We start from the raw sequence: 14,747 nt of genomic DNA, 5'->3' as shown, positions 1-14,747 counted from the left end.
AAGCTTGTCCTCATAATTGTATGTTCGTGCAAATAAAAAAAGTATCACGGACAGTACTCAATTGTTTCTGTCGCAAATGCACTAATACGGCTACAATCACCTCAAGCAGAATGGAAGATACTGCATAAAGAAGCAGTTAACCTAATCACAAAGGAAACGCAGATCAACAGTGACATTTTCTTTCTCTCAAGATGCAAAAAGAGGAATCTCGTACCACAAGGCCTCTGGATTAAAAATCCTTGCGTAAATGCAATCAACTCTCCTTATGCAGAAGGACTTTGGAGACGCACCAGCGAGAGATTAAGGAATAACCTCATTCACAAACTGTATGGGGAAAAAAGGTAACTATCAGGATACAAAAGCAGTCTTTATTTGAAACCCTAACATCATTGGACCCTACCAACATTAAACAAATCAAGATTGAATTAGAAACTTTACAAAGACAAAAACTTGCCATGAATGGGAAGCAAAAAAAACTTCAGAAGCTGCACCAAGAGCAGACCTTTTGGATACAACCTAAACATAAAAGCAACCCAACATCTATGCCTCCTACTATTAGTGACCTGGAATCTAATCCAGAATCCCAAGGTATACCTTGTGTAAGTGCTGACCTGACTGAAAATGTGGATATAACCGAGGAACTTGGAATCATCAACTTGTCAGATCATAAACTTTCTGAACCAGAATTAACCATCCTCTCCAAAGGCCTTACATTCTGCCCAACCACCAAATTGGATCATTTACAGGTTTTGGCAGATATGGAGGATTTCTTCAGGAGACTAAGGCTCAAAAAATATTTCCACAGTAATGAAAGTAATCCTAGGATAATGGAGTGCTACATAAAGAAAAAGAACAGCTGCTTCACACCTCCACAAGGACGCAACCCCAAACTGGACACCTATATTGACAGTTTCAGATTGCAAGCTACTTCCCTGATATCCACCCAGCAAAAGAAAATTCTGTACAATCTTTCACCACTAGAGCAAAGGGCTATACACTATTTGCGCAATAATCAGGCCATCACCATCAAACCAGCGGATAAAGGGGGAGCAGTTGTTGTGATGGATACAAACAAATACATACAAGAAGCCCAGAGGCAGCTGGAAAATGCCATCTACGATAAGAAACTGGATTATGATCCGACCCAGGACTTTACAAAGCAATTAAAAGGTCTCATTTAAAACCCTTCCAGCCCACCTACATTCAGAACTTATAAATGCAATTCCAGATCATCCAGAAATCAGGGACTTCTACATGCTGCCCAAAATCCACAAGCCAGGAAATCCAGGCAGACCCATCATAACAGGTATGAATACACTCAGCGAACAAATCTCAGGCTTTGTAGAAAAAATTCTAAAACAGTTTTTTTGATTGAAAAATATACTTTATTACAGAAGTATAAAAAGAACACGATATTCGTAATCTGGGTACATCTCACCCTATACTGCGACGCAGCACACCACATTGTAATATAGTTCCAGGCATACGATAAATACATTCACTCAGTGGTATGATGCCTGACGTGATGTGCGTGGCAAACTAATCCCCTGACCAACACATCATGCATAACGCCGCTTACCCCGAGACCATAGCATGCTTAGAAAAACATTTCCTACGATTACAAATCATGCAAGATACGGTTGGTGAAATTTACAATAAGCATCGGGTGTGAGGGGGGGGGGAAAGGGGTCACAGGCCCGAAGCTTTATTGAAGGAACAAAGATACGCTAGGGGGAAGGGGAGATCTTTAGACGTCCTCTTCCTCCTTAAAGTCCATCAAGGTATAGTCCCTGAGCAGACTGAGGATCAGTCTGCGGCAGTCCTCAATGGACATCCTCTCCCGCTGGTGGATGAGGCGCTTCCTGGCGCACCATAAAGCATCCTTAAAACAACACAGCACCTGCCAGGCGCTGTCAATGTCCTCCAGGGAAAAAGTTCCACAGAAAAGTCCATTCAACACCCCAAAGTGTGTGATGGCTGTCTGTGGCACAAAGTCCTTGAGTTCAGGTTCCAGGGCCCTCAACAGGTCCTGAGCAAAAGAGCACTCCCAGAAAACGTGCTGAGCCGTTTCCTCGTGGATAATGCAGAAGGGGCAGTGCCTGTATCTGCTCAGGTTCCTGGCATGCATAAATGTCCTGAGAGGCAACCCTCCTTGGATTGCCATCCATGCCAGGTCTTTGTGCCTGTTGGTGAGGATGTTTGAAGAAACATTCCTCCAGACCACCTTGTAGGTGTCTGAAGGCAGGCCTGGAACCGACTCCAACATGTCACTTGCTCTGATGAGCTTGTAGATTATCTTCGGTTTCCACAAGTCAGGCTTGACTCCCTGTAGCCCCTGCTCCTTGATAAACTTGAAGGTATCCAGGTAGCACCAAGGAGTGTCCCAGTTGTAGGGGATGGAACTGTCCCAATTGTCCCATCCGAGGGACCTCCAGAGAGGCAACAGGAAGAAGCGTGACATTGCGTTCCCGCCAGAGTGCATAATCCTTTTTGGCAAAGTTCTGCGGATGCAGTTGCAGGCAAAGAACACCCTCAGTTGGGTGGCAATGTCGGGCACACCCTTACCGTCCTTGAGGGGTTCCTTGAACATGACTGCCCGCTTCACTCTGTCCATCTTGGAGCCCCAGATGAAGTGAAACACCGCCCTGGTGATGGCCTTACAGGTGTTGTCCTGTGGGGGCCAGGCCTGGGCGAGGTACTGCAACACAGGGAGAATCTCGCTGCGGAGTACCAGTGTCTTCCCTTCGATGGTAAGGTCTCTGAGGCTCCAAAGTCCAAACTTTTGCCTCATTTTCGACAGTCTCTCCTCCCAAGACTTCAGGGCTGCGCCCTCAGTACCAAACCAAACTCCCAGGATTTTCATGAAGTCTGTCTTGATGCTGAAGGGCATGGATGCAGAAGAAGGCAGGAACCACTTTCCGAAGAGCATGGCCTCCGACTTCCCGCAGTTAACTTTTGCCCCCGAAGCTTGGCCAAAGTCCTCGCAGGTCTGGACGAGCAGGTCGATGGAGCGCTGGTTGGCACAGAACACCGTCACGTTGTCCACGTAGAGCGAGCACTTCACTTCCCTTCTGTCTGGTCCCGGCGCGGTGATTCCCCCGATCTCTGGATTCTGTCTGATGCATTCCGCAAAGAGCTCTATACAGCAAACAAAAAGCAGAGGTGAGAGAGGGCAGCCTTGTCTGACCCCGGAGAGGACCGGGAAGGGGTCAGTTTTCCAGCCGTTCACCTGCACTTTACTACAAATGTCATTGTACATGAGGTCAACATACGAGCAAAACATTTCCCCGAGACCAAACCTGCGCAGGGCTCTGAACAGAAACCCATGGGAGACACGGTCAAAGGCCTTTTCATGATCAAGACTGACCAGGGCCGCGTGCACACGGCGGTCCTTGATGTATTGGACCGTGTCCCGGACGAGCGCTAGGCTGTCCGCAATCCTGCGGCCAGGAATGCCGCAACTCTGATCCGGGTGGATGATCTGTCCGATGACGGCCTTCAGCTTGTTAGGCAGAACTTTGGCGAGGATCTTTTAGTTCACGTTCAGGAGAGAGATGGGACGCCAGATTTTCAAATCGCATCTCTCCCCCTTACGCTTGTACAAGATCGTGATCATTCCCTCCCTCAACGAAGGAGGCATTCTGCCCTCCACCACCATCTCCTCGAGCAGGTCCGGGCCCACAAGGTCCCACAGCGCTACATAGAGCTCTGCTGGGAGACCGTCGCAGCCCGGGGTCCTGCCCCGCCTAAAGGATTTAGCGGCAGAGTGCAGCTCCTCCAACGTCAAGGGGGCGTTGGTGGCCAACAAACCTGCAGAATCAATGGTTTTAGTGATACCTGACAAGAATCTGTCGGCTGCTGTCGCGTTCGTTTCTTTGGGGGAATAGAGGTCGGTGTAGTAGTCGCTGACCACTTCCATCACGGCTTCTTTCCCCTTCTGGAGTGTTCCAGTCTTGTCGCACAGCTCCGACAGGGGTGTGTGTCCTGAGTGGAGTTTCCTGAAAAAGAAAGAGTTACACTTCTCACCTTTCTCTAGATGCTCCACCTTGGCACGGAAGACAATGTGCCTGGATTCTTCCTCAAAGTGCTTTTTCAAGCTCTTCCTGGTGTCCTCCAGGTCCTGCCTAACGTCCCAGCCACAGTGATGAAGGTCCTGCAGGGACTGCAGCTAACGCTGCAGTCTCCTGAGTTCCCCCCACCTGGCACACACTTGCTGGCGTCCCCTGGCCTGAAAGAAGCTGCGCAGCTTGACTTTCACAAACTCCCACCAGTCGCTTACCTTGGGAAAAAGAGACTTCTCCTCCTGCCAGGCACTGTAGGTTTCCCTGAGCTCCTCCAGCAGTTCCTCATTTTCCAGCAGGGTGCAATTCAGCTTGCAGGAGCCCGGGCCGGGGGCCAAGCCCTCTCCCAGGTCACCCCGAAAGTGAATGGCCCTGTGGTCAGAGAAAAAGCAGGGGACCATGGAGAACCCACGGTGCCTGACTGCCCTAGAGGTGAGCACAAAGTCGATCCTGGAATGCACAGATCCATCGGGGCGGCTCCATGAGTAGTTCACGGAGCTGCGTCCCACGGATCCCACGGCGTCCTGCAAGGAGGCCTCTGCAATCGCCTCCCGGAGCAGCTTCGAGGTGGCATCGAGTTTAGCGTACATGTTGGAGCTGCGCCCGTCCTCCTCTATCGGACAGTTAAAATCACCGCCGATCACTACTGTTCTCATTGTGACGAGTTTCGCCCGCAGGGTCTGGAAAAGCTCCAGCCGCGCGTTCTTCTCCAGGGAGGCGTACACGTTGATGAGCCTAACTGGCTCTCCCGCCCACGAGCCGTCTATGATCAAGAGGCGGCCACAGACGAGCTCATGGACGGACCCCCCCTGACAAGAACCGCTACCCCTGCAGACTTGCAATAGTCACCCCCAGACCAGTAGGAGGGACCGTGGGTCCACTGGGAGGACAAATGAGTGTACCTCCTCAGAGGGGGCAGGGCGCACTCCTGAAGCATGAAGACATCACTCTGCTGCGAGGAAAGAAAGGTCAGCACCGTCTGCCTCCTAGACGCATCCTTGTTGCTCCTCACATTAATGGAAAAGATGGATATCTCAGCCATCATGGGAAGGAGATGAAGGGGTTAGTTGGCAGGGGCTGTACTTAGCTCCCCTGGAGAGGGGGGGGGGGGGTCTTCTGCAGCCTGACCGGTGCCTTGGCTCAGTCCTATCTGATTAAGGACCTCATTGAGGACCTCATTGAAGTCGGTGGAGAGGTCTGGCTCCGACCGGGTCAGAGCCATCTCTTCTTCCACCTCCTCCAGTGTGTCTAGGTCCTCTCCCATGGGGTCAGGACCTGCGGCATCCTGGAGGACAGCAGGCCATTTGGTGGAGGAGGAGGGGTCCTCCGCCGCAGGGCTGGCCTGCTCCTTCTTCCGGGTTCCCCGCCGCAGAGCTGCTGGCGGGGGCGGGAGGGACAAGGGCCAGGAAATGCTCCTGTGAGGACAGGTCAGGGGGGCGGAACCGGGCCAGGGAGGGGTTGGGCAGGGCCAGGGGGGGGCGTCCTCCGACACCGGAGGGGTAGGGAGGGCTGGGGTGGGGGGGGTTCCTCTTATCTTGGTCCTTCTGGGGTTTCGGTGGCGATGATCTAGCGGTGCCCTTGCTCAGAGCTCCCGCATACGTTCTGCTTCTCTGCGGGCAGTCCTTGTAGACGTGCTCTGACCGTCCACAAAGGTTGCAGGTTTTGGACCTCGGACAATCCTTGGTCTCATGGCCCGCAACCCGGCAGAACCTGCAAGAAAGCTCGTGGCAATCCTTACCCTCGTGCCCCTGCTGCCACCTGCGGCAGGTCTGGGGTTGATCCGGGTAGTGCAGGATTCCTGCGGAGGCTCCCAGGGAGAAGCACTGTTGCAGGTGTTGGTGGTCTCCAGAGGGTCGATCTCTCATCAACCTGCAAAACACAGCCCACTTACCCGTCCAGAAGCCGTTAGCATCCAGTATCCGGACTGGGTCCTTCAACACGACGCAGAACCTCTGTAGGTAGGTGGCGATATCCTTTCCGGGGACATGAGGGTTCCTCATGGAAACCATAATCCGCCTTTCATCCCTTTTGAATGGGAGAGTTCGCAACAAAGCTGCGGAAAGGGGAATCCAGCCCAGAGGTCATCACTTGTTCCCAAAATCTTCTACATACCTGTAGAGATATAAAGGTTATGTAGAAAATACCTCTCACGAAGGATTGCAACGACAGGGTCTCTGCCTTGCTGAATCCTTGTTCGAGGATTTTCTTGCCGAAGACTTCCGGAGTCATGTCCGGGACTCTGCCTTCCACTTCCTTCAGCCGCAGCACGACTGTCTGCTTCATCCAGGGCTCCAGGGAGGGGAGTCCTTCTGCAGGGCCGGTGCCTTCTGAGGTGGAGGGGGCTTCTCCCGGGGTCTTGGCAGGAGCGGCGGTCAACGGCTTCTTGGTAGTCTGCTTCTTCCCCATCTTGTCGCCGAGGAGTTTTGCTCAGGAAGGCTTCCAAAGATCTTGAGCGGATTCCTTCTCCTTCTTCCTCGGCGTCTTCACTCTTGCTTAGCCTTTGAAAAGGCTATTTGGTGTCTACTGCCCGGAGGTAGTAATGCAGAGTGGGGAGGGGGGAAGATCACAAACTCGTTCTGTGTGGGGGCTAAGCCTCAAACCCAATAGCAGCAGGCAGGTGAAGCCGAATTTAATCGACTATCCTACCAGGCCAAGTAGAGGGTACCCCACACAGACCAAATGGCTGGGATAGATACAAGTGTTTCTCAACGTCCTAGCTGGAAGCAGGGACACCCCTAAAGGCAAGGTCGATACTACACTTGATCTTAGCCAAAAGGCCGAGAAGCGATCTTTCTAAAATTCTAAAACCGTTAGTCAAGAATACTGCTAGTTTCCTGCAAGACACAACTGACTTTCTGAACAAGATCAACAACATATAGCAATTACCATCTAATACACTTCTAGTGACTATGGATGTAGTATCCCTGTATAGTAATATCCCTCACAAGGATGGATTAGCTGCATGTCACAGATCCTTATGATCCTCACAAAACCACAAATACACTGCTGAGGATGTCACACAGCTCATTGAATTCATACTTACACACAACTACTTTACTTTCAATAAAGACATCCATCTTCAATGTATGGGTACTGCAATGGGAAGTAAAATGGCACCCCAATATGCCAATTTATTTATGGCTGACCTGGAGGAAAAATTCCTGAACAGCATGGAACAAAAACCATACAGATACTATCGCTATATTGATGATATTTTCATCATATGGACAGAATGTGAAGAATACCTAAAACAATTTTACTCACTGATCAACACTTTTCATCCATCAATCAAACTAAAAATGGAATACTCAAACACACACGTCAACTTCCTAGACACCACAGTATACATCAGTTATGATACGCTTCACACCTCAATATACAGGAAACCCACTGACAGATGCAACTACCTCCACAGTTCTAGCTTCCACCCCCAACACACGAAACGTGCCATCATACACAGGCCATTAGATACAAACGAATATGTTCTAACCCAAGAGACAGAGATAAACATCTTGGAACACTAGCAGACTCCTTCCATAAGAAAGGTTACAAGGACAAAACTATCAACACCAGCATAAACACATCCTTGAGAACCCGAAGAGAAAATATACTTCAGTACAAAGAGAAGAAGACAAACAGTGTTCCTCTAGTATCCACATACAACCCAGTACTAGAAGGAATAAGAAAAATAATCAAAGATTTACAACCCATCATAACAGAGGATAGAAATATTCCAGCAACCACCAATACTGGCCTTCAGACAACCCCCCAACCTCGGAAATAAACTAATCAGTAGGAAACTTCCTTCTGAGTATGAGGTCACAAATAATGGAAGCAAACCCTGCAATAAAAAAGGCTGCAAACTGTGCAACCAAATCAATCCATCAAAAAATGTTGACACTCAAAAGGGATCTTCAATATCTCCAGATCATACAGCTGCACCTCTAGTAATGTTGTGTACCTTTTATCCAGTGCAGAAAATGTAGCAAAGGATCTTATGTTGGTGAAACAGGACAGAAGTTGCAAACAAGGATGAATTTGCACAGACATACCATCAAGGAACATAGAGAAGATGACCTTTGCACACCTGTGGGACACCATTTTGCACAACCACACCACACTTTGGGAGAACTCCAATATTTTAGTTCTTAAAAGAAATTTCAAATCCATTCAGGAAAGAGAAACTTTTGAACTAAAGAATGATATATTTTTTTTTTTCCCCCATCCCCTACATCTTTCAACATTCTGCTAAAACATTGTGATCAGTACTGCTTTGACCCGAAGAAGGGGACATTCCCCGAAAGCTTGTCCTCAAAATTGTATGTTAGTGAAAATAAAAAAAGTATCATGGACAGTACTCAATTGTTTCTGTCATTTCTGTATAATTTACTATGATGCCATTTTACAGCCGCACATGTATCAGTAAGTGAAGAGTTAAACATTAGCTACTACAGTATCAGGCACTGAAGAAAAGATAAATATTTTGAGTAACAACAAAATGATTACCATATATGTGTGTAAAAAAAAAATATACTGACACCTAAGGAGAGTATTGACCATCGCAGCCAATAATCCCATCATCCCAATATGCAGTTCAGTACGCCCGCTCCCAGACCAATTTTTAAGCCTCCTAGAAAAGTTCTTAGAGCGAAAACTGTTGCATAAACTTGGCAAGACGCCAGAATCCGCTTCAAAACTAAATCCTGAACATTTAACATGTAAAGAGTATGTTTCATGGATGTCCCCTTGGGACTGTTATTATATGACTATTGTATAAATCCCTGGATAAATAATTTTAAGATATACTGAAATAGCTCCAACCCTTTATCCCATGATGGGGCAAATGGTGAATTTCATATGAATATGGTGAAAGGTCTGTGTCTGGCAGACAGGGAAGCTTTCTCATGGATTGACCCTGATCCAGAATGAGATTAAAAAAAAAAAAAATATGAGAGCGGGAGGATTAAACTGTTTAAAATATGCACTGGGATATATACCTTCAGAGTCATCCAGGACAGGTACAAAGTCTAATAAACCCTTCCTTTCAGAAACCATGGAGCCCACTGCTCCATGTCTAATGCAGGCCATAGATTGGTCGTTAATCGTCTGATTTTTCGGCCGAAAGAAAAATTGACCGATTTTCGTACCGTTAGTGGATTAGTTCGTCGGCCGTTTTTCATGTATTTTGCACTTTCAGATTATCGGTTATGTTGGGAAATTTGCGGACGATTGGACGATTTTCCCAGCAATGATGGCCATATTGGATGTTTTTTTTAACAATAAAAAATCTGCGCATGAGCTGTGACCTGAAAGGGACAGAAGTTATGGGGTGAACTTTATGATTTAGTCGGACAATTTTTTTATTCATTGGTGATAACGTCGGCCGAACAACCGATTTTTCGTTTATCGTTCGAAAAATCGGCCGATGTTCTCGACCCGTCTATGGCCTGCATTAGTCCCCAAAATTAAACTCTGTTGTATCCCAATTTTCACCAAATGCAGGATAGTGTAAATTACGAAGAGCTAATAGCGAAGCATCTTACCCGTTCCACACAGCCAGCTCCCACACCCATCAGGGGGCTTAGGAGAGGGTCAAAGAGCCCTTCAGGGCACCCTTCCACCTAAACAAGATAGGTCCTAACCCCGAAGAGGTAAACAACCCAATCAGATAGTTCTGAAGGAGTCATTGCCTCAAGGGTAGGGGGTGGTGGGCAGGAGGGTGAGGCTCAGGGACCTATGATGACTTTATTGAAGAAGAGGAAGGAGCAGCAGCCAGTATGGGGGGTACCCTTCACCTCCTCTAGTATGTTGAGAAGTGGTACTGTGATTTAGATCCAGTACCTCTTCCCCCACTGCATGTCGCTTCCCATCAGCAGACTTAACAGTACCGTATATTATTGTTGGAAATTAGGTCATGGTCAAACCAACGGACATGCAATATTGAAAGGATGTGATTAAAATGTCCCCAACCCAAGAAAGAATCCCTCAGGAACTATAAGTTATTTAAAGAGGGCTACTAAAGGTGCACAGTGTTCTATAGAGGATTATAGACTTTTCTTACATGGAATATTAGGATATGATATGGAATTGGGAGAATGTGCCTAAGTTAAAGTTAGTACCACCAGGAGGTCTGGCAGCTGAATACCCCGTGGTAAATGAAAAAGAGAGACCGCTTATGTGGACAGAAGTAGAAGCAGAGATGAAAAGGTTATGGAAGGATAATAAATCTATTGCTACTGCAATAGCATGCAAATGTCGTGGTGCGAGGTCAGGTTCAGAGACCAGTTGCTACAGCAATGTAAGGCTTACCTGAAACCAGCAGGATCGGTACACCAGCGGGTCACCCTGGGAATTGACGCAGGCTCACCTGAGGTGTGGGGGGTCTAAGTATTAACCGGTTTTCACCAGAGCTCCTAGTGGTGGAGATGGATTTGGCTGCGTGTTAATACCAGGTCGCAGATCTCAGGATTACCCCACCAGGGAATGAGCAAGCCTGAAACCAATAGTGGATCAAACAGGTTAGGGATCAAACAGAAGCGGAGTCAGTCACAAGCCAAGGGTCAGTCACAAATGGTAGTAGATGAGGATGAGGCAAAATCGTAGTCAGTAACAATCCAAAGGTCGGTAGCGAAGATGTAGACAGCAGCAGGAAAGATAAGCAGGATATTGGCTGGGAAGACACAATAATCTGGCAAACAGGAAGTGCAGAGACATGGCTTTTATCAGGAAGTTCATGGGAGGAGTTCAAGGTTCAACAGAAAATAAGGAAGGATTGTCCAATAGATCAGGCAGAGTGTTGTCCAGCATCCCAGGTAGCTCAGTGAGAAGAAACATGCCTCTCACCCCAGAAGGCCCAGGTTCGATCCCAGGCTCTGACAGCAAGCAGGGATCTAAGGAGTCAGTAACAGAATTCTTAGAGGTTTAAAAAGGTGTGGAAAGAGGAAGCAGGTATTACCACAGAGGGTGATATGGTATATACCCAGACTATTATGCAAACCTTCAAGCCAGAAGTTTTCTCTTTTAATCCGCCAGTTAGTTGCTAATTGATTGGAATAGGACACTAAGATATTTGAGAAATAGGTTATGCTCAAGGATTCAGCAGGGTGTTTTGAAACCCCCATATCTTCTTCTGAAGCTCATTTCCAGGGATTCCAGAACAATATTTGGGTGCGTAATGCCTGTGACAGAACTAGGCAGGATTATGGAGGAGGATATAAAGGTTGAGGAAATTACAGGGGAAATTACGGAAGAGGTAGACTACAGGAACAAGGTGATAGGAATGAGGAAGAATCGGTGTCCTCAAGGGAAGGAACAGCCTCCCAGTTTCACCCAAAATCCAAGACCAGTTTCACAGACAGCAGAACAAATGCCTGTAAAATACCCATGAGAATGGCAGGGAAAACAACCATAGGGTTGCCCGGAAAGGTAGCCCCCTCATGCTCCCTCAGAGATCTTCTCAATATTTTGATCAACCAACAATACCTCGAACGGTAAATGGTACATTTCTCCTCCATTTTCATAATTGACACAGGAGTGACCCAGTCAACTATAAGATCAGAATCATATGATGGATATCTGTCAGAGTGTGAACCTTCTGTGGGAATAAATGGGATACTGACTCTCACTGGAGAGACCCCATTCGACGAGGTAAACAACCCCTATGATAAAGGTAATATTTGACAAAATTAATTCAGAATTATCCCAGGTTGTCCTGTGAATTTACTTGGTAGGGAACTACAAGTTAAACTAGAGAGTAGAGTAGACATACAGTTGTGGCCAAAATTATTCAACCCCCAATGCTGTAAAGGGGTTTAGGGACTATAGTGTACATTTGGAATTGTATTCAGAATCAAATCCTACAAGGACGTTGTAACTACCCAAATGCAACTAAAATGACATCAATTGTTTATGTAATACAGTAGTAAATGGTTCTTATGTGGTTTCTTCATTGCCACAATTATTCAACCCCTTAAAGACTACCACTCTGAAGAACAGAGGTTCATACAGGTGCTTTCCATCAGGTATTGAAAACACCTGTGGATGTCACCGAGCAGCAATCAAGCATAATAAGCACCAATTAGGCAGCTTTAAAATGACTGTGATACTCAGCTCCTTCTAGACATTTACTGGTGTGGTTACAAACATGGTGAAGGCAAGAGAATGGTCCAGGAAGACAAGAGAAGAGGTGATTTCTCTTCACAGGAAGGGCAATGGCTATAAGAAGATTGCAAAGATGTTAAACATACCAAGAGACACCTTAGGAAGCATCATTCGCAAATTCAAGGCAAAGGGCACTGTTGAAACGCTACCTGGTCGTGGCAGAAAGAAGATGCTGACTTCGACTGCTGTGCGCTACCTGAAGCGTAGAGTGGAGAGAAGTCCCCGTGTGACTGCTGAGGAACTGAGAAAAGATTTGTCAGATGTGGGTACAGAAGTTTCAGCCCAGACAATAAGACGCACACTGCGTAATGAAGGCCTCCGTGCCAGAACTCCCAGGCGTACCCCCTTGCTGTCTCCAAAGAATAAGAAGAGTCGACTGCAGTATGCCAAAAGCCATGTGGACAAACCACAAAAGTTGTGGGATAGTGTTCTGTGGACTGATGAAACAAAATTAGAACTGTTTGGGCCCATGGATCAACGCTATGTTTGGAGGAGGAAGAACAAGGCCTATGATGAAAAGAACACCTTGCCTACTGTGAAGCATGGTGGAGGGTCAATCATGCTTTGGGGCTGTTTTGCTTCTGCAGGTACAGGGAAGCTTCAGCGTGTGCAAGGTACCATGAATTCTCTTCAGTACCAGGAGATATTGGATGGAAACGTGATGCAGTCCGTCACACACCTGAGGCTTGGGAGACGTTGGACCTTTCAACAGGACAATGATCCCAAGCATACCTCCAAGTCCACTAGAGCATGGTTGCAGAGGAAAGGCTGGAACATTTTGGAGTGGCCATCGCAGTCACCAGACTTAAATCCGATTGAGAACCTCTGGTGGGACTTAAAGAAAGCAGTTGCAGTGCGCAAGCCTAAGAATGTGACTGAACTGGAGGCCTTTGCCCATGAAGAATGGGCGAAGATACCCGTAGATCGCTGCAAGACACTTGTGTCAAGCTATGCTTCACGTTTAAAAGCTGTTATAACTGTAAAAGGATGCTGTACTAAGTACTAAGATTGAATGTCACTTGGGGGTTGAATAAAACTGATAATGCTGTGAGCACAGAAAAGACATTTGTGGTTATTTCATTATAACTGTTATGTTATATTTGTCTGACCTACAAGTGCCTCTTTAATGTAAATGTAAGCAAGATGACTGAATGATCAAAAGCAATGTCAAACTGGCCAAAACACTCAATTTCAGTGGGGGTTGAATAATTTTGGCCACAACTGTATTTGCTTATTGAGGCATACAAATGGAATCACCATATTGCTTCCTAGCTATTAAGGAGCTAGAAGACATTGACCCAAAGATATGGGCTAAGGACAAATTGAATATAGGATTAATTCCTTGCACACCATACAAAGGCACTTTAAATCCTTATACACACCCAGTGTATCAAAAGCAGTATCCATTGTCTTTAGGAAGACAGAAGGGATTAGACCAATCATTGAATCATTTTTAAAGGAAGGAATCCTGAGATCAGTGGTCTCTCCTACAACACACCAATCAATCCTGTTGAAAAACCTGATTGCACATATAGGATTACACAAGACCTGAGGGATTAACAAATTGGTAATTCCAGTTGCTCCCATTGTCCCAGATGTATCAACATTGATGATATTCATACCCTGCTCCACACAGTGTTATACTGTGTTGCATTTATCAAATGCTTTTTTCCCCCCCATCCCTGTGGGTGAAGACACAACTACTACTGGCCTTTTCCTATGATGATGCAATAGGAAATTGTCACCAGCTCATCTGGCGAGGAATGCCCCAAGGCTACATAGATTCACCTGCGGTGTACTTTATGGCTCTCCATGCATCCTTGCAGGGTTTGACCCCACCCCATGGCTCTGTGTTAATCCAATATGTGGATGATCTTCTCTTATGTAGCCCAAGCACAGTGGCATGTAGGCAGGATAGTAGGTCTCTGTTAGAATATTTGGGTAATGAAGGACACAAGGCGACAAAACATAAAATGCAATAATGCCAGGAGTCTGTTCAGTATCTGGGATTCACACTGCCAAAAGGCAAATGTAATACGAGTGAAACAAGGATCCAAGCCGTTATGGGTTTTCCCCGCCTCAACGCTAAGAAGGATATGCTGTCCTTTCTTGGTATGATAAACTACTGTAGGCAATGGATACCTAACTGCTCATATTATGATCACAAACTCAGACCAGTTGAGGCACCCAACCAAATTGAGTGGACCCAAGAGCTGACCGATGACTACAAAACCTTGAAGTCCTCTTTAGTTTCCGCTCCTGCTTTGGACCTTCCTTGTTATCCTTTGCCATTTCATGTGCATGCTAGAGACGATTGTACAACCATGGCAGTGGTGGTCGCTCAGCAGCATGGGGGAGCCGTGAGACCAGTATCCCATTTTTCCAGAGTAGTCCCTTTACCAGGACAGGTCATGCCAACGTGTCTACTTGCTGGGTGTCCAGTGCACTCCTGTACCTTTTTTAAGAGGGTTGGGCCCCCTCATGTTCACCTGCCCTTGATCTATCTTTAAATACATGTGCCTCTAC

General features: G+C 46.9%; 1 long non-coding RNA gene and 1 other non-coding gene across 2 annotated transcripts in view; one reads left to right on the top strand and one right to left on the bottom strand.

The window, feature by feature from the left end:
* The window catches only part of LOC149452028 (uncharacterized), a 40,587-nt gene that overhangs the window by 20,726 nt on the left and 5,114 nt on the right, over nt 1-14,747 (top strand). The gene's annotated exons all lie outside the window — the stretch shown is intronic.
* Nucleotides 6,667-6,850, bottom strand: LOC149452029 (U2 spliceosomal RNA). Its single transcript, XR_016314953.1, has one exon. It is a non-coding gene; the product is annotated as a U2 spliceosomal RNA (small nuclear RNA).

Source organism: Staurois parvus, unplaced genomic scaffold (genome assembly GCF_062004578.1).
Source record: "Staurois parvus isolate SC_StPar_1 unplaced genomic scaffold, SC_StPar_1.0 ptg000502l, whole genome shotgun sequence".
NCBI classification, from domain to species: Eukaryota; Metazoa; Chordata; class Amphibia; order Anura; family Ranidae; genus Staurois; species Staurois parvus.
The sequence above is the reverse complement of the archived record's forward strand: the minus strand, read 5'-3'. Positions and strand labels throughout refer to the sequence as shown.